General features: G+C 42.5%; 1 long non-coding RNA gene and 1 other non-coding gene across 6 annotated transcripts in view; both read right to left on the bottom strand.

The window, feature by feature from the left end:
• The window catches only part of LOC123612063 (uncharacterized), a 200,867-nt gene extending 186,863 nt beyond the window's left edge, over positions 1-14,004 (bottom strand). For 4 of the 5 annotated variants that reach the window (XR_012511919.1, XR_012511921.1, XR_012511920.1 and 1 more), the window contains exons 1-2: positions 11,959-14,004; positions 10,696-10,818 (exon numbers count right to left, since the gene is read on the bottom strand). This is a non-coding gene — a long non-coding RNA (uncharacterized LOC123612063). The remainder of the gene's footprint in view (positions 1-10,695; positions 10,819-11,958) is intronic. The other variant, XR_012511922.1, reaches the window with a different exon arrangement.
• Positions 11,857-11,949, bottom strand: TRNAI-UAU (transfer RNA isoleucine (anticodon UAU)). Its single transcript is given in 2 exon segments — positions 11,857-11,892; positions 11,912-11,949. It is a non-coding gene; the product is annotated as a tRNA-Ile (tRNA).
• Positions 14,005-19,172: the final 5,168 nt, after the last annotated feature.

The following is a 19,172-nucleotide window of genomic DNA, read 5'->3' as shown; positions in this document are numbered from 1 at the left end:
GTCCCTGCCCCTCCTCCTGACAGCTGTGCTGGACGGTCACCCTCACTGCCAAGACTCTGCACTGGCCCAAGACTCCTCCTCTCCAGATTTCCAGCCCCTCTGTCCCCTCTCTCCTTGGCTTGCCAGAGTCCACGAAAGGCAGAAAGCTCTGAAAAGGCCCCAGGTTGTCCTGCAGGCTGCAGATAAAATAAGGCTCAGCAGTGGTCCTGTGGCTGGTCCTGCTCTGGCTCCAGCACTGGGGGAGCCTTCTAAGGCAGAGCCACAGTGCCACCTCGTGGTAGGGGGCTATCTGCACAGCTAGGCAGGAGTCAGCCCCCAAACAGACACCTCCTGGGTGCCTCTTCCCTAACTATTTCACTGTCTAGTTGCTGGGGGCTTCCCTACAGCCCAGGAGAGCCCCATCCTTGAAGGCTGAAGGATAGCTGTCAAGCTGAGGTCCCAGTCACATCTATGACGCGCACACCCCCACACACATTGCAAAAACACGTAGGAAAGGGCCTGGGCTTCTGTGTCAGGTGAACTGGGTCACTCCCATCTCCTCTGGTTGCCATATGTCTGCGCTCAGGCAATTACATAACCTCATGAGCCTCAGTGTCCTGTCTCTAAAATGGGAGCAATAAAAATGCTGCTGAGGAACAGATTAGGTAATAATGGCCCTACAGCAGTGGCTGGGCTCACTGCAGGTGTTCAAGAAATAATAGTTCCCTTTCCCTTCTGTCTGGGCTCAGTGCCTGGGAAACCTAGACTGACCCAAAGGCAGGGCCGGAGGATAGTCAACACACAAAGTCTAGGATAGGAAACAGTTTTCTCTCAGCTCCTCCAAGAAGCCATTCCAAGCTGGTCCTCCAACTGCTATTTGCCTCTCTCTGAACACCTCCAGTTGAAGGTGACTGACCGGCCTGGTTAACCAGGGACTGAGGGACCTTGGGTGCTAAAAACTGAGGGACCTTGGGTGAGGTCAGCCTGGATGCATTGGCCACCCAGTCCTTACCTTTCCTCGGAGTCCAGTTCTAGGATATCACAGAATCGTTGGCGATAGCTCAGGACTGTGCCTTGTAACACTCCCCAGGTGATTCTTACCAACACCAAGTCACTGCCCAAACAGACCACCCTCTGTGTGTATTTTCTCATCAGCTTCTGGTGGGAACATACTCTTCAACTAGATGGGAAGCCACCTGAGGCATGGAATACTCAGTAACCACACCTTGGCTCCTGAATCTACAAAGTAAACCAGCAGCAACGGGGCCCTTGTTCTTTGCTCAGCTTTAATGCTTGCGTCCACCTGTTGTTTCTCTATTATCTTCCATTCATTCATTCATTCATTCATTCATTCATTCATTCATTCTTTGTTGAGTGCCTACTGGCTTGGCACAGGAGGAATTAATATCCTAAGGTTGAGAGATAAGCAATTGCCACTTATATAAACACAATAATTTTAGATAGTAGTAAATACTACTATCCTATATTCAAAGGCATCTCTGAGGCGGTGATATTTGACTAAGCCCTGGAGGCTTGGGAGCCAGCCCCCTAAGTTTGGGTGAAGATGTTCAAGGAGAAGGAACAGCCACTGCAAAGGCCCCAAGGCAAAAACAAGGAACAGAAAGATGAGAGTGGCTGGGGCATATTAAGTGGGGACAGAGTGACAGAGCTGAGGTTGTAGAGGTGGGCAGGGGCCAGTGCAGATATGTGGGGCCTTCTGCACCACCGCAGGCCCGTGCATTTTATTCTGTATGCAATGGGAAGCTGTCAATGGTTTTAAGCAAGGAAATGACAGGATCTGATTTATGTTATTAAAGGCTCATTTGGCCTTCTGGGAGAGGGACGAGAAGTGGAAGCAGGAAGTCAGTTAAGAGGCTACCACAGAGTCCAAGCAGGAGATGACAGAATCTGCAGGAGGGAAGAGCAGGGTTCAGGATACACCATGGGGGAGACACGGGACTTGCTGATGGATTAGGTACATGGGGGAGAAGAGGGGTCATTGAAGGCTGCCACCTAAATTTTTCACTTAAAATCTAGGTGAATGGATCATCTGTGGGCTGGGAAAGACTAGAGGAGAAGCAGGTATGGGGGGGGGGAATCAAGTGTTGTGCTTTTGGATGAGTCATTCAAGTGGAGATGCCAAGCGTGCTGATGGAGAGGGCTGGGCTTTGTACAAAGGCACAAGGAAGTACCTACTAACTGTATCCCCGGGCCAGTTTAATAGTATGAATGACTGGATGCTGCCTTTTCTTTCTGAAAGGAATTCTCAAAAGAAATTTGAAAAATCAGTCATCAATGTAAAATGATGTTTTGTACAATAACAACTATGCCAGTCAAGACCCTTTTTGGTTACAAGTGAGAAGTCCAAGTCTATCTGGCCAATGCAAAGGGGCATTTTTTTAGCTTGAACATTCAAACTACAGAAAGAGAACTGATGAAGCTAGTCTTAAGAATCAGAGACCCTAACATTTTCAGGCCTCTTTATCCCTGTCCCTGCTACACATTAAATGTAGCCTTCATTCTCCCAGGCCAAATAGCTCAACTAGAAAGATAGATTATCTGCTGGGAGCTGCAGGAAGCTCTGGATTTATACTTTTTATGTTTCTAAACAAAAAGAAAAAAAGACTCTTTGCAGATGGCTCAAAATAGAAACATCCCATGGAAGGACTCTGATTGGTTTGTTCTGAGTCACATGCCCATCTCTGAAAGCGGGGACCAGAGCTGGGAAGATAGCAACAAAATCTACTGTACAATGTCTCTTTCTGAAACAAGGACTAAGAATCTTAGAGCTAAAACAGACCTCAGAAGCCTCCCAACCTCCCCAACCAATGCACGATTCTCTTCTACTACATCCCAGCTTCTGCTCCATCACTTTTAAAAATGGGAAACACGCTGTTTCACCAGTCAACCCATCCCATTTCTCAACAGTGATAATCATTTAAAAAATAAACTTGCTTCCTTGTCATCATCACCCACAGGCTCTGCTTCTAGGTTCACGTCCTTTCCTCTAGGTCAACACTGAATATGTCTACTCCTTTCATGAATATCTGAAAGCAGGTCATATATCCCCCTTCAGACCACTCTTCTCCAGGATCCACACTCTTTGCAGCTTCAACTGTAGTCATCATGGGTGGCTTATTGTTACAGGAACTAAGAGGGGCATCAGGTTCCCTGGATCATTTAGGTCAGGGTTGTCAAGGACTTTGTGGGGAAAGGCAGGGAGGCAACCTAAGGCAGAAAAGATCCTCACCCCACCCCACCCCCAGGTTTTCCCACAGCCCAAACTCTACCCCAGTTGCCTGCCTTTGCTCCCAAGGGACCAGCCAGCCAGCAGGGCGCATAGAAACAAAGAGAATTCAGTTTTACAGTTTCAGTTAAAACAAAGAAGAAAATAGATAGGAGAAGATAAAAATAAATTTAGAAGAGAAAGTTGAAAGAAGCAAAGAAATGCATGAAAAGACTAGATACAGAGGGAAAGTCGTAATGAAAGTGTTAAAGAGACAGAATCTACTCATTAACAAGAGTTTTTAAAAGAATAAAATGGTTAAAAGGGAACATAATTTTTTAAAAGACAAGAGTAATTTGGGAAATATGCAGATAATAAGATAACTGGTTAAGTAAAGTTAAAAGATTTTTTTTTAATGACTAAACACTATAAGACTAAAAAAATAAAACAGAAATGGGTTAAGCTGAAGGCAGCAGGAGAGAGTCCAAGGGCCAGAAGTACCAGGCAGGGCTGAGTGTGGAATCTCGTGGGCTTTTTCTAAGCTTGGGGTTCTCTTCAGGGCATCCCTGTGAACTGGGCTCCTCAGCCAGCCATGTCTTAGGTCAGAGCCTCCATCAAGTGCCCCTTCCTTAAATATGCGCTGGGGAAAGGCACTTAGTGGGGCCTCCCCTGCAAGTGGAGGACAGGGGCATGCCCCGTCTAGCATCAGTCAGCCCAGGCCCTTCAACCACTGCTCTTTTTTTTTTTTTAATCCCTCCCCACCCCTGTCCCCGGCTTTCCCTTTTGGTAACCATAAGTTTGTTTTCTATGTCTGTGAGTCTACTTGTGTTTTGTAAATAAGTTCACTTGTATTAGATTTTTAGATTCCACATGTGACATCATATGATAGCTGTCCAACCATTACTCTTACGATGTGAATTCTAGAGGCCTCACACTCATGGATTATCACATCAAAAACTCTCTTTAAAGATGATTTTGCACATCTGGAAAATTTTATATATATAATATATGTTACATAGTTGATGGATATGTTATATATAACCTTATGTATTATAATACATTATATTTTATATATAATACAAATTGCTAAATACATAATTATACAGTTTTTATAGATATCCATCCCTCAGACCAGCAATCCCATGTGTAGAATCTATCTCAAAGATAGACTAGCAAAATATTCAAAACAGTGTGAACAAATCTCTTCATTGCAGCACCATCTACAAAACCAGAAGACTGAAAACAACCCAAACATTCATGAGCAGAGGACTGAAAATAAACAGTGGGACACCCACAGGCATAGAGCACTATGCAGCTGTGATAAGGAGTGAGGAAGCCTTCTAGCTGCAACTTTGAAATAATCTTCAGAATATACTGTTAGTGAAATCAGCAAGGAAGAGCAGCGCTTTTGAAGAAGGAAACGAAGTGGAATACAAAGATAAGTGTGAATTTCCTTATATTTTTTAAGATAAACAAAGGAAAGACAAATCAAAAGTGTAATTTTTAAATTATTACTTATACAGAGAAAGAGGAAACAGGATTAGAGGACAAGGTTAGAAGCTAGACTTCTCTGAATAAACCTGCTTTATAGTTTTAACTTTGGAAGCATGTAAATATTTTAGATAAATAAAAAGAAAAAAGGAATCTCTAAAAATGTAAAACAAACTAAATCAAACAGCATTCACTGTGTATCAAGTTGATAACATAGCCATACACAGAAAAATTACTTTGGCTTTAAAACACAATAATTTATATACTGCATTTTGAATACAAACTAAGGATAAAAGGAATCACAAAAGAATTTTAAACTGTAAACAATAATCTTACTATTAGAAATAATTTTTTCTAGAAATAATATTGATACTATTTTGAAACTATTCTGTGTGTGTGTGGTAGGATAAAGCAAATAAATGATTAAGTAATTATTTAAGAGTTGTAAAGAACTAATATTTTTAGAGCAAGAGAAAAAGAATTCAAATATAAATTATTGGGAGAGGGATAAATTGGGAGTTCGGGATTTGCAGATACAAACTACTATATATAAAATAAATAAACAAAGTCCTACTGTATAGCACAGGGAACTATATTCAATATCTTGTAACAGCCTATAATGAAAAAGAATATGAAAATGTATATATACACACACACACACACACATATATATATACAATTGAATCAGTATGCTATACACCAGAAACTAACACATTATATAAATCAACTATACTTCAATAAAACATATATATATATATAATTGAAGGACATAATTTTTTTAATCTTACATTTGAATTGGAAATATCACTATAAACTCAGACTTTATTTTTCTTTTTTAATGCATTTCCTAGTTCTGATCACTAAAAAGGCTTGGAAATATGACAACTATAGAGTAGCAGCAGTAAGCAGCTCTAGCACACAGATTGTGTTCTCCTAAATAACATTTCCCAGCAAAAAGAACCAGGCTCTTAAGAGAAATGGCCAATTCCAGGACTGAAGGAAGACAAGTACAAAACACATTTTGAAATACCTTGTCATGAGGGGAACAAGAAGACTATCACAGATCTAAGATTATATCAAAAAGATCCAGGAGTCAAGTTAACGAGACTTCGCGTGGCCATACATGGGACAAATCAAGCATCAACAAAGGTAACAGTCCTAAACGTTTACACAGCCAGTAACAGAGCTTCCAACAGCATGAAGGAGAAAAAGGGAGAACTAAAAGGAGAAACAGAAAAACCCATCATTGTTGGTTATTTTCACACCCTTCTCTCAAGGATAGACAGAGTGCGTAAGCAGAAAAATCAAAGACATAGAAGACTTGAACAACCCTATAGACCAACTTGATGTAACTGACATGCTGCCCAACAACAGCATAGTACATATTCTCTTCAAATGCATCACAATCAAATGAAAAGCAGGAAAACAGTAAAGAAAATCAATAAAACCAAAAACTAGATATTTTAAAAGATAAATAAAAGTGAAAAACATCTTCTCAGACTTATCAGGAAAAAAAAAGAGAAAAGACACAAATTACCAATATCAGAAATCAGAGGGTATACCACTACAGATCCTAAAGACAAGAAGGGAATATTATGAATAACTTTATGCCAACAAATTTAATGAAATAGGCAAATTTCTTGAAAGATACAAAATACCAAAGTGCACTCAAGGATAAATAGATAAACTGAATAACTCCCATACCTATTAATGAAATGGAATTTACAAAAACAAAAACACAACACAACCCTTCTCACAAAGAAAACAGCAGGCCCAGTGTTTCACTAGTGAATTCTACCAAATATTTAAGGAAGAAATAATATAAGAGTTATACACTGAAAACTACAAAACATTGCTTAAAGAAATTAAAGGCCTAAGTAAGTGGAGCTATGTACCTTGTTTATGCAATCAGAAGACTTAATATTGTTAAGGAGGCAATTCTTCTCAAATTGATCAATAAATTCAACAGATTCTTGTCAAAATTCCAAGATGCTTCCATAGAAATTGGCAAGCTGACTCTAAAGTTGACATGGAAATATATATATTCACATATATACATTTATATATTTATGTAATTATAGTAATCAGCACAGTGTGGTGTTTTGGCATAACACTACACTGACATGCAGGTCAATAGAACAGAATGAGAGTCCAGCAAAAGACCAACACATCTATCATCAACTCCTTTTTGACAAGGTGTCAAGGCAATTCAATCAGGAAAGGATTCAAAGGATTTAATCATTTCAACAAATGCAAAAATTAACTCCTAAATAAGAACTAAAACATAAAATAAATTCTTGATGACTTCGGGTTAGGCAAAGATTTCTTTTACATAACACCAAAAGTACCATCCATAATAGAAAAAAATGGATAAACTGAATTTTATCAAAATTTCAAATAAAAATTTGCTTATCAAAAGACACCATTAAGAAAATGAAAACTCAAGCCACTAACTGGGAGGAATTATTTATAAAACATATCCAACAAAGTAATTATATCTAGAATATACAAAAACTCTTACAACTCAATCCTAAAAAGACAAACAACCCAATAAAAAAATAGGCGAAAGATCTGAACGGGTAATTCACTAAAGAGATATATGAACATCTAACAAGCACTAAAAAAGCTACTTAACATCATTAATGCAGTTCATTGCATGTCAACTATACCTCAAAAAAAGCTGTAAAGTAAAAAACAAATTGGTCACCTTCGGGAATTGCTAGAGCCTCAACTCATTATTCTAAAGATGAGTAGTAAAAGGAAAAGGGTCAAGCAATATTATTTAGTCTTTTCTATGTGAATTGTGCTTTAGGAAAACCAGTCGATGGGGAAAAGGAGGGTTTTTTTAGAATCATAGTCATATATACAGAAGGAATTACACAATTTAAAAACCCACTATTGGGTAATCCTAAATAAAATAACAAATATAGACAAAGAACATCAACAGCTGCTAAAACCATTAGGTTAGAGAATGATGCGGCATTTTATAACGGATGGCTTCATGATGACCACATCTGAAATCACCAATAAAATTAACACCAGTAAAAGTGGAACAACCAGACATTATGTACTTTCCCTTGTGCTGCAACAGTTCACAGTACCCCCTAGAATATATTTTTGCAAAAAAAATTTTTTGATTCTTAATATTATCAAGCTTCTAAATTTAACTGTCAGGAGGGGACTGAAGAATTGTTAAAGGATGCTCTGAGGATGCAACTCTTCAAATTCTATGAGAAATTCTACAGATTAGCAAATAAATATCATAAAAGGGAGTGGAGAGAGAGTAGTATTCAAATATATGTGAACTGGTATAAATGAAAAGAGATTTAAAAGATATATTGATCAAAGGCAATGTGTGGACCTTGTTTGGTTCTTGATTCAAACAAACCAAGTGTAAAAATATCTCTCAGAGATAAGTGTGGAAATTTGAACGGAGACTAGGTGTTAGACGATGCAGAGGCACAATGATTCATCTTGTTAGGTGTAATAATGACACTGTGGTTATGCTCTTCTAAAAAGTGGTCACCCGATGGATATACATACTGAGGTATTTGCAAGTTAAATTAAACTATATCTGGGATTTCCTTTAAAATATTCCAGTGACAGTGCTAGCCTAGGGGAGAATGTTGTGGGAGCGAGACAAATGAAATAAAGTTGACAATTCTTGAAAGTAGTGATGGACGGATTCACAGGGGTTAAATATACTGTTTTCTCTACTTGGGGTATGCTTGAAATTCTCCATAATAAAAAACTGGGGTTCTGTTTTGTTGAATTTTAAATGGGCTGTGTTCATACAGGTCACAGCCCTCAGGCTGTGTTCTGACCTATTGAGAGTTCAACAGGAGTATTCCACACACTCAGTGTCTGTAGGTCACAAATGAGAGCAATGAGTCAGGGGTTAAGAAAACAGCTGGTACCCACCTCTGTGTTGGGGATTAATGGAGGACCATGGCAAATGGAAGATCACATGCCCATCCAAAGGGAGAAGCCAATGGGAATTTGGGAATGAGAGCCCCAGATGGCCAAGTCTTTTGATTCTTCATTAGAAACTTGAACTCTAGGCATTTCAGTAAAATCTACCAAGACGTAGGCAAATGATTAAAAAAAATGTTTAAATATTTTGCAAGTCAGTACTAGAAAGCCAAACAAAACCTGTTTGGAAGCTAGATTTGTTCCACAGGCTGCCGTTTTGTGGTCTCTGACACACACCATGTAATGCATTATACAGTAATGCGTTAATAATTGCTTGACATTCTTAGCAGTTGGGTCACACGGCCAGGACAGCTGAGGCTGCACACATCTGAAATCCCCAGATCCTTTACATGCAAACAGCTGTCAAGTCAGGCATTCCCCACACTGAACTCTGCACTGAACACAGGTTCCAATTATCTCTATCAAATTGCATCTTATCATTTGTCTCTGGATTGGCTCTACCATCAAATTCTACTGAATTTGCACTCCCTTCCAGCTTTGTATCATGCAATTTTAATAAGCCTGTCTTCATCCAAGCCATCTACAAAGCTAATGCCAACCTGTGTATAAGTTCAATGGATTTCAATTGAGTGGGTGAGGCATCTCTCCTGTTAGACACCGACAGCTGTTCAGCTATAACTTCAACCTACCTTCTGAGCTCATCAACCTCGTGTTTACCCATCTTCCTCCTTGAAGCCACCATACATTGTGTACAGGCCTAATCCACTAGTTTTGTGGAGATAAGAATGCCACCTCCTGACACCTGTACATGTAGTACTTTATAGTTTTTATAGCAGTTTCCCATAATTTTCTGATCTGATCTTTATTAACTACCATGACCTTTAAAAATCCAATCAATATCACATTAAGATTTTGGCTTACAAATCTGCCAGTGGTCTGTATGTTTGTTTGTAATCCACTAAGAACCACCCATTTGGGGATTTCTAGATTAATCAGCAAGGGCAACTAATTGAGCTTCCTTCCTTCTCACTTCACCATCTCACCAGTAAAACAGTTCCCAAAACCACCACCATTCCACTAATAACCAATAGGGATAGAACAATACTTAAGAGGAAGAATGTTCTAACCATGAGAGCTGACAGAAAATGGAATGCATTGCCTTGTGAAGAAATGACATTTTAATACTAGAACTTTTCAAATAGGAGCTAGGGTTTGGAAGAAGGGTTTCCAACATGAATAGGAGGTTGGGCAAAATGATCTTTCATTCATTTATTTCTGTCTACGTAGGGAACCTGCTCAGCTCTCAGAAGTAGCTGACCAGTTCTTGCAGTGAGTAAACTCTGAAGGTTAAAAGAATGCACTTGGCAAGTGTGATTGTTTTTATGCTTTGTACATTTTAAAAGGAATTTCCTTTTTAAAAAAAAACATGCAATTTTACTAACATTTGGCAACTCTACTAAACTGTTAACACTAGTTACAGTGAAGCTTTAAAAAATTAACATAGGTCTTATGAAAATGCTTTCCATCATTAAAATTAATTAATCCCCTTATAAAAAGCAGTTTTTGGCATTTTTTAAAATGCCAATCTTTTCTCCATTGTTCAAAAATGGACAGAATCCATAAAATGGAATATTATTCAGCCATAAACAGATATGAAGTATTGATACAGAGTAGGACGTGGATGAATCTTGAAAACATTAGGCTAACTGAAAGAAGCCAGTCACAAAAGACCACGTATTATGATTCCATTCACATGAAAGTCCAGACTATGGAAATGTAGAGACAGAAAGTGGATTAGTGGTTATTTAGCAGTGGGATGGGGTGATAGCTAAAGGATACAGGGTTTCCTACTGAGCTGAAGAAAATGTTCTAAAATTGACTGTGGTGATGGTCTCACATATCTGTGAATATACTAAAATCCATTGAATTGTACACTTTAAATGGGTGAATTGTAGGGTATATGAGTTATATCTTGATAAAGCTGGGTGTTTTTTTTTTAATTAAGCAAATTTTTTGGATAGATATTTGTTTCCAGTCTGGCTAGATTTCTAAAGAGGAGCACTCACCATCTGCTGAGGAGCTTGTGAGTGAAAGGCCCTGGTCCAGCGAGAACGGGCAGCCAGGTTAGATGAGGCGGGCGGACTGCCTCCCATTTCAGTTGGCGTGGGGCTCCTCATCCGAATCTGGGGCTGGGGTTAGAAGCCGAGGAGACAGACAAGAGCTTCACCCTCCACCCACTTCCTCTGAGCTTTCTAGGTCTTTCTTCTCACCATTCCTGGCAGAATTTCCATCCCAGGAGTTACTACTAGCACGTCCATGACAACAGCTGAAACCACTCTTCCGGGAGAACGCGTCTGGGAGGCCTCTCAGCCCCAACTAAGCTCGTTCCCTACTTCGCGCCACCTCCTGGGGCCATGGGGCACCCCCCTACCCCTTGGAAAAGCGGCCCCGTGCCTCCGAGGCGTGTTCGCGTGCTGGGACACTTCAAAAACCAGCTGGCAGATTTCCCGCTCCACGGCAGGGCTTCTGAACCTGGGCTGTGTGGCAGGCATGAAAGGGCACCCGGGGCTCGGACATCCCAGAAAACGTCTGTTCTCTGGTCCGCCCGCGAATTCCACCACTCCGGACCGACGCCGGGGAGAAGGGGCCCAGGTGGGGGCGGGTAAACTCCCGGGCCCTTCTCCCGAACTCTGCAAATCCGCCCAGGGAGGCCTGGAGGCCTGGGTGGGGGAGAAAGACCCGCAATTAAGGGGCTCTAAGGGGAGGGGGGGCATGACTAGTTAGTAGTTAAAAGGGAGGGGAGGCACTGCTCTGGGCCTCAGGCCCCAACTCTCAGGAGTGGCCGCCGGGCTCCGGCACCACCACGCAGCGCTCACCGCGCCGCACCCGGCCCTGGGTGAGGAGCAGCGGCCCGGAACCTGACCTCGTCCTGGGACCTCCCGTCCGCATCCCCGGTACCATGACCCGGGACCGGGTGCTGTTAAAGGAAATGCCTAGGAAGAGGGAGCAACAGGTAAAAGTCCGGGTTCGAAAGGCTGGATGGTGCGCGGGAAACAAGTAGCTTGGAAAGCGAGTAACAGGCGTCAATGCGAGCGGCTTCCTGCCTGCGGCGGAGCAGGACGTGCACGCAGAGCGGTCAGAAACAGGAACTGAGAAGGCTAAACAGGGACTGACTCATTCCCTAGGGCAATTAAATAAAAAGGGCGTGCGGGTACCCAAAAGGGTCATGCTCCAGGTGAGGCTCGAACTCACAACCTCGGCATTGCTCTGCATGTACTGCTGTATAAGTACCGCGCGCTAACCGATTGCGCCACTGGAGCTCCGCTTACCCCGCCTCGCGATGGCTCTATCAGGGTTCACTCAGGGCCTGTGCGGGCCTCCGCGGAGCATGCGCACCCGCGGCTCGCGGCTCTCGGCTCGGCGGGAAAGAGCCGGGCCCCGAGACCCCGCAGCTTCCGCTCCAGCGGCCCCCGGCGGAGTGAACGCGGGAAGGCTGCGAGGGTCTCCCTCCAGGATGGAGGGACGGATAGGCTAGAACTTGAAGAGAGAGCAACCCGTCTCTCCAACCGCAGAGGAGCCCCCGGCGCTGCGGCCTGAAACCACCTCCGCGTCGTCCGTGGAGCTTCGCCTCCCGGGAGCGGGCCCCGCGAGGAGCAGGACTAGCGCAAGAGCTGGGCTGCGGCCGGCGGGCGGGCCTTGTTGCGAGGGGTGGGGCCGAGCGGGGCGGCCTCGGCCCCGGGGCCGCAGATGCCCCCGGCGGCCGCCCTGCCCCCTGGTGACCAGTGAGCGGGAGGACCCCACCCCCACGGCCGCGCCCGCGCCTCCTGGCTAGTCGGCGCGAGCGGGAAAACCCCTGAGTGAGCGAAGCCCGCGCTTTCCCGCAGGGCACCCTGGGAGCGCCTGGGCGGAGGTGGCGATCGAGCTTCCAACACCCGACTGGGCGGGGATTTAACCCTCAGACCCTCGTCGTGCCCCGAAGGCTTTCTGCCGCCCCGTCTTCCATCCCGAGCGGGGTGCGCGGGCACCCAGGCTGAAGAAGTGTCCCCGAAATCGTGCCAAGCCATGGGCATTCTGGCCTTCAACAGACAGAAGGCTAAGCTCCACGTGTTTCGTTGGGCCACAACATATATGTTTTAATTTTAAAGCGAATTCCTAATATTTAAAATCAAGAGGTCTCATACAAATAACTCGATGTCCAGAAAGTGGAACCACTGTACCCAGGGCTGAATTTTGACTGTCCTGTGCCCTAGGCACGCACTTTTGTTTTCGTGGGCCCTTACTCCATCCAAAAAAAATTTTTTTAATTATATTTTGCTACTGCAAAACAAAGAAAAATATAATCCAGACTGGATTTATTGTTACATTCATTCTATTTTTTTCTTCTAATTCCAATTTTTTTTTAATGTAAACATTTTTGAGGGCTCTAGAAACTGTGCCTACTGTCTCTAATTGATAACTCCGCTAGAAACCTGCATCCCTCTGGGAGGGTATCTTCAGCTAGCTCCACCCCCTCTCTCTTCCTCAGGGGTCGTCCCATTCGATTGTCTCCTGGGCCTCTGTTGGCATGTTGGACACCCTGTTTAGTGACCTCTGCTTTCCTGGGAAAGCCAGAAGGGCAAACAGTAGGACACTATGGCAATAGATTGGGGGATCCAGCATGAGTAAGTGATGGGGGCAGAAAAAAGATCATGTATAATCGCCTTGATGGTGGCTTGCCCACAGTAACAGGTTGTGTTAGGGTGATGAGTGTCGAGCAGTAGGATTGTAGAAAACCTTGAAATTGGAGCAGAAGAGAGTAGAGTGATCAGGCAGCTGATGAGAAGACAGGCACAGGTTCTGTGTAAGGCAGGGGCCTCCCGAAGGTGGTGTTTTCAGGAAGTTCAATGCCATGTGCAGACTGGGTTACATACCCAGAGAGAGGAGGTAGGTGAGTCTCTCCAGATGGTTTTGTAAACTTTGAGGGATGCATATGCAGAGCAAGAGCTCAGAAAGGAGATGATCAGCATGCCTGCAAGATCCCATCAGGCAAGCACCAGGCAGGTGGTGGGATGCAGAGCTGTGTAAAACATGCCAGGATTAGGACTCCTGGGAGCATGCGTAGGCAAGTCTACAGTAAATCAAGGGCAGCAGAGAGTGAAGCTTTGAAATAAGTCCCTCCCAGAAGATGGAACAGGCAGTAAAGGTAAATGCATGATTTGCCCTCAGGTGGGAATAATTTCCCCCCCTCAATTGAAAGGAGTTAATTTCCTAAAAAAACAAGAAAGTTGCGGACTCATACACAGTGTCTTCTCAAATCCAGTAGCATTTACACTGCTCTTTCTCCCTCCTGAGTCCTTCAGGTGAAATCCATCTGATGAACCATGAGCAAAGATGGCCCTGGTGGTCTGGCTTCCATTCTCACTCCCCCTTTGATGGACCTACTCCTTCAATGGTTCAACAGATATTGACTGATCCACGGCTGCATAGGAGGGGAAGGCAGCCCATGATACAACCTTTGGGAATTAAAATAGCTTAGTCCCCAAGGAGACTGGGGCTCTAAAGGAGGAAGGAGTGAGAGGAATGCTGAACCCAGAGGGAGAGTGTCAGAACCCCTGCTACCAGACAGATTTTTCAGCAAAAAGAAGTGTCCTGAGACCTTCAAATCACTTAACCTTATACATACTGACCCTAAAGAGCAATGAACTAAGAGCCTGAATTGTGGCCCTCCCTGGCTGTGTGACCTTAAGGAAGTCTCCTACCCTTTCATGGCCTCAATTTCCTCATTTATAAACTGATGGATCTAGACCAGATAAGAACTTCCCAGCCTACCTTGACTGGAGAATTCTTTTTGTCATGTAGACCCTTGCCAACACTTTGAGATTATTTAATTATTTGATAATTTGTGTGATGTGTAATGAAGTAGTGATTTTTAAAATGAAACTTATTTTAGGGATGTGTACAATGTTAAAATAATCTTGAGTAATACCCATAATCTAGTAAGACTAGTCTCAATCTTTTCCCATTCACCATGCTATGCAAAATGTTTAATTTACTTTAATTATGTAATGGAAAAGTATGCTTTGTTAACAAATAACTTTTAAAAGAATATATCATATTTGGTCTTAGGACAAATGTATATTAAAATGTATGAAATTTAATGACTCATTGTAGCATCAAAAATAGACAAAAACTGCTTTCCTAAATAAATGTTTAGAATTTATGCTTCTTGCACTTTAAAAAAGGGTTTATTTTTTATTACTTTCATGTTTTTGTGTCTAAATGATGATATAAAACAGAAGGGTTCTGGCTGCTATATGCAAGCACCATTCTGCAAATAACATGAAGTGGGTTTGGCTAGTCTTAATTCCTAATAATGAAGGCCAAATTGGACATAATTATCACTATATTTTCTGTTTCTGGTTTTTGTCCTGACATACAAGATAAACATTTTGATCAGCCAAATGCAATTTGCATGTCTAGTGAATGAAGATCATCTTGAGCCAGATTTGTAGAATTTTCATCTTATGGTCTTCATTTCAGCAAACTTTTCATATTTTATATTTTCAGTCAGCATTCCATTATGGCTATACATGAAGCAGAATATGACTCTAACAAGTTGCTGTAGAGGAGTCAAAACCCACTTTGGACCCACCTGAGCAGCTGAGTTACACACACACATCTGGTGTGCAGGGACTGCTGCAGGTGCTGTTCAACAGGCATTCAGAGGCTCCTGAAGTCATACCATGTTCATGGGGCAAGAAGGTGTCTGAAGAATTATTTTAATTATTATTTATCTAAGTAGAAATTGAAACGATGCCCTGCCACCTGTAACAGCAAGGACCATCTTGAATGTCTTTCAGAACCCCTGGGATTTGGCAGCGTCTAAGATCCCTTCCTGTCCTAATAGTCCATGAGCCTCACCAGCATCATGTGGGGAAATGACCCTTTACTTTCCCTTAGGAGGAGGAAGAGTTGTGGGTCTGAAGTGTGATGCAGATTTGAAGCCATTGCACGTGAGTGGAGCATGATGATAATTTGGGGAAGCACACATTACCTTCACTCAGGGCTGAAGCTGAAATGTAGGCATGGTGAGAGCCTGTCAGAAGAAAAAAAAATTTTAAAGATTGGTAACACCCAATGTTGGAAATCGTGTGGGGAAATGGACACTATTCAATATTGTTTTGTTCAGGTTTTTTTGAAGATAGTTTAGCAGAATCTATCAGATATAGTCCTTTGACCCAGCAGTTCCACTTCTATTGAGACACTTACACCTGTGAACAAATATACCATATTTCATCAAATCGAAGGTGCCCTAACCTGTAAATGAACCATTATATTATGCAGCATTAAGAAAGAAAAGATGCTGCCATTTTAACTCTAATACTGTGCTTTCATATCAGACTTTTTATTTTATACCTATTAAAAGAACTCTTTTAGACAGACTGAGACGTCCACTTTTAAAACCATGTATTACTCTTGAGAACTAGTGCTTTCTGCTCGGCTTCTCCGCCACTTCGTCTCTTCCACCTACAAACCCGCCAACGCGTCAAGGAGGATTGCCGCTCAGGCTGCCGCGCTCGTCTGGGTGCACTTCTCTTCTCCCTGAATCGTGGCCCTCGGCACCTAGGCTGCCTTGGTAGCTCTTCAAGCAAAATTGTGTGTGTGTGTTTATTGTGTTTCTAGCTACTATCGGTGGGAGTAGTTTGAAAGAAAATGATACATCAGGAGTTAGTGTGACCACATACTCCATCCTCCAAACGGGCATTTCTGAGAGCGAAAGGGGGTGTCATTAATAATCCTGGGTGGATAAGCATGACTGTGACTGTCGCAGACATCCAGGAGCCCAGGGCTGCCCTAACCATAGCCCTCTTCATACCACTATAAATACATAAAACACAAACAGGAAAGAGTCCTGCTACATTTTGTTTAATTATGAGAACGTAGATGGGGTGTGTGCCAGTTGTTAACTTAGTGCTTCTCTACTCCACAAACACCCGTCTCCACCCTGCTCTGTGACCCTGCAGCCAGCGCCACAGTCGGGCCTTGTCTATGGAAGGTGCCAGAGGAAGCCTGAAGGGCCGTCTCTTCCTCATCTCAGCGCTTTTTTTCCTGCTCCTACAGCACAGCTGCCAGTGGGCGGCTTCCAGTCAGATTTTGCCATCACCCAGCACACAGTTTCCTGCTTGCCAACCCCAGCCTGCAGCAGCTCAGCAAACTTCTCTGCCGTGCAGTGGGCTACCTCCACGCCCCCACCAGTGAGTTCTGAGTCTCAGCTTTGGCGAGGAGGGAGGGCCTTTTCCAAGTTTATCCTTCTGTGGGTTTTCTGTGTCATCTCTGGAGGTAGTGGCTGCTCCTTTTATCCGTTATTTCTGTATCCTTTAGAATTCCGTTTACCCCTCTTGGTAGTTAATCCCCGTTTGCTAATTAACAGTTCTTTAAACTGAATCTTCCCTGTTCAGATTACTGGTGTGCTTTCTGCCTCCTGACTGGATCCTGGCTGGATCCCAATTCTTTCTTTCACTTGTCATATGAGAACAAAATCTTTCAAAGAATAGGGAGAACATGGTGGTGCTCAGTGGGTAAAAATAACGCACTTACATAGAGCTTACTGTGTGTCACACAGTGTTCTAAGAACTTTACACCCTATTAACTAATTTAATGCTCATGCTAACCATATGTAGTAAGCAGTAGTATTCTTTTCTTTCACAGATGAGGAAACTGAGGCACGGTGAGGTTACCCAAGTAAGTGGTAGAGCCAGGATTCAAATACAGATTATGTGACTTAAGAGTCCCTGCTCTCAACACTCCACAGAGAAGGAGACCCATGAGAACTGTGCCTCTCAGGGGTCACCCTTAAGAGAGACACTAATCAGGGCTCACAGAGACCCCCTGTGATGATGGCCAAAGAGTTGTAACTTGAAATATGGGAAAGACCAGACAGAACTAGGGCCACTAGAGAGATGAAAACTGGGATCCAGGTATGCTGGGGCATCCAAATAAATGCCAAAAGCCCTCCTGCTGAGAAGATGGGCTGGTTCCTCTGTCAGTTCTGGCAACAGCTGACTCCAGACTACTGGACCAGGTGCAGGATGGCAGGTCTTAGGGACTAAGCACAGGTGGTGATGGGGTCTTCCCTTTGAGAGGAGGAAGAGTCTTAGCAGAGGCAGCTGTGGAACTCTGAGGTTTCAGTAAAACCCAGGGCTGTCCTTATGTAAAAAATTTGGGATGAGTAGGAAAGCTCACCCTGTGGGGTTGAAGAAAGATAAAGAACTGGAGTAAAACAACCTTTGTTCCTATCTCTGTTTGTCCAACAACTGACTGAGTGGCTTCAGTAATACTGCTTTACACATATACATCACAGCTGGTTAGCCATTCTCCTATTAATGGACATCCTGGGTTATTTCCTGTTTGAAGCTATTGTAAACAAAGCGGCTAAGAGCACTCTTGTACAAGTCCTTTTGTTTTCATTTATTTTCAGTAAATACAGGAGTGGAATTGCTGGGTCATAATGTAGGTTTATATAGTTTTTTTTAAGCCTTTTTTTATGGAGGTACTGGGAAATTGAACCCAGGACTTCAAGCATGCTAAGAACATGCTCTACCACTGAGCTATACCTTCACTGCCCCCAAAGCATTTTTAAATTGTAGTAAAATATACATAACATAAAGTTTACCATTTTAACCATTTTAAGTGTACAATTCACTAGCATTAAGTACATTTACATTGTTGTGCAACTATCCCCACTATTCATCTCCAGAACTTTTTTATCATCCCAAACTGAAAATCTGTACCCATTAAACCATAACTCTCCATACCCCTTCCCTCAGCCCCTAATAACCACTATTCTTTCTGTCTCTATAAATTGGACTATTCTAGGTACCTCATATAAGTGGAATCATACAGCATTTATCCTTTTATGTCTGGCTTATTTCAATTAGCCATAATGTTTTCAAGGTTTAACCATGTTACAGCATATATCAAATTTTCATTCATTTTCTACTGTATGTGTATACCACACCTTGTTTATCCACTTATCAGTCAATAGACATTTAGGTTGCTTTCATCTTTTGGTTATTGTGAATAATGTTGTTATGAAGATGGGTACACAAATACCTGTTCAAGTTCCTGCTTTCTCTTCTTTTGGGTGTATACCCAAAAGTGGAATTGCTGGATCATATGGTAATTGTTTAATTTTTTGAGGAACCACCATACTGTGTTTCACAATAGCTGTGCCATTTTACATTCCCACCAGTTACACACAAGGATTCTCTTTACCAACACTTGTTTTCTGTTTGTTTGGGTTGTTTGTTTGTTTATGGTAATATTCATCCTAATGAGTGTGAAGTGGTATCTCATTGTGGTTTTGATTTGCATTTCCTTAAAAATTAGTGATGTTGAGCATCTTTCCATGTGCTTGTTGACCATTTATGTATCTTCTTTGGAGGAATTTCTATTCAAATACTTCACCCATTTTTTAATTAAGTTGTTTGGTTTTTTTATTGTTGAGTTTTATGAGTTCTTTATGTATTCTGAATATTAATCCATTACTAGATATATTATGTAT

This window comes from Camelus bactrianus, chromosome 15 (assembly GCF_048773025.1).
Source record: "Camelus bactrianus isolate YW-2024 breed Bactrian camel chromosome 15, ASM4877302v1, whole genome shotgun sequence".
In the NCBI taxonomy this organism is placed as follows: Eukaryota; Metazoa; Chordata; class Mammalia; order Artiodactyla; family Camelidae; genus Camelus; species Camelus bactrianus.
This window is presented reverse-complemented; position numbering and strand designations above follow the sequence as displayed.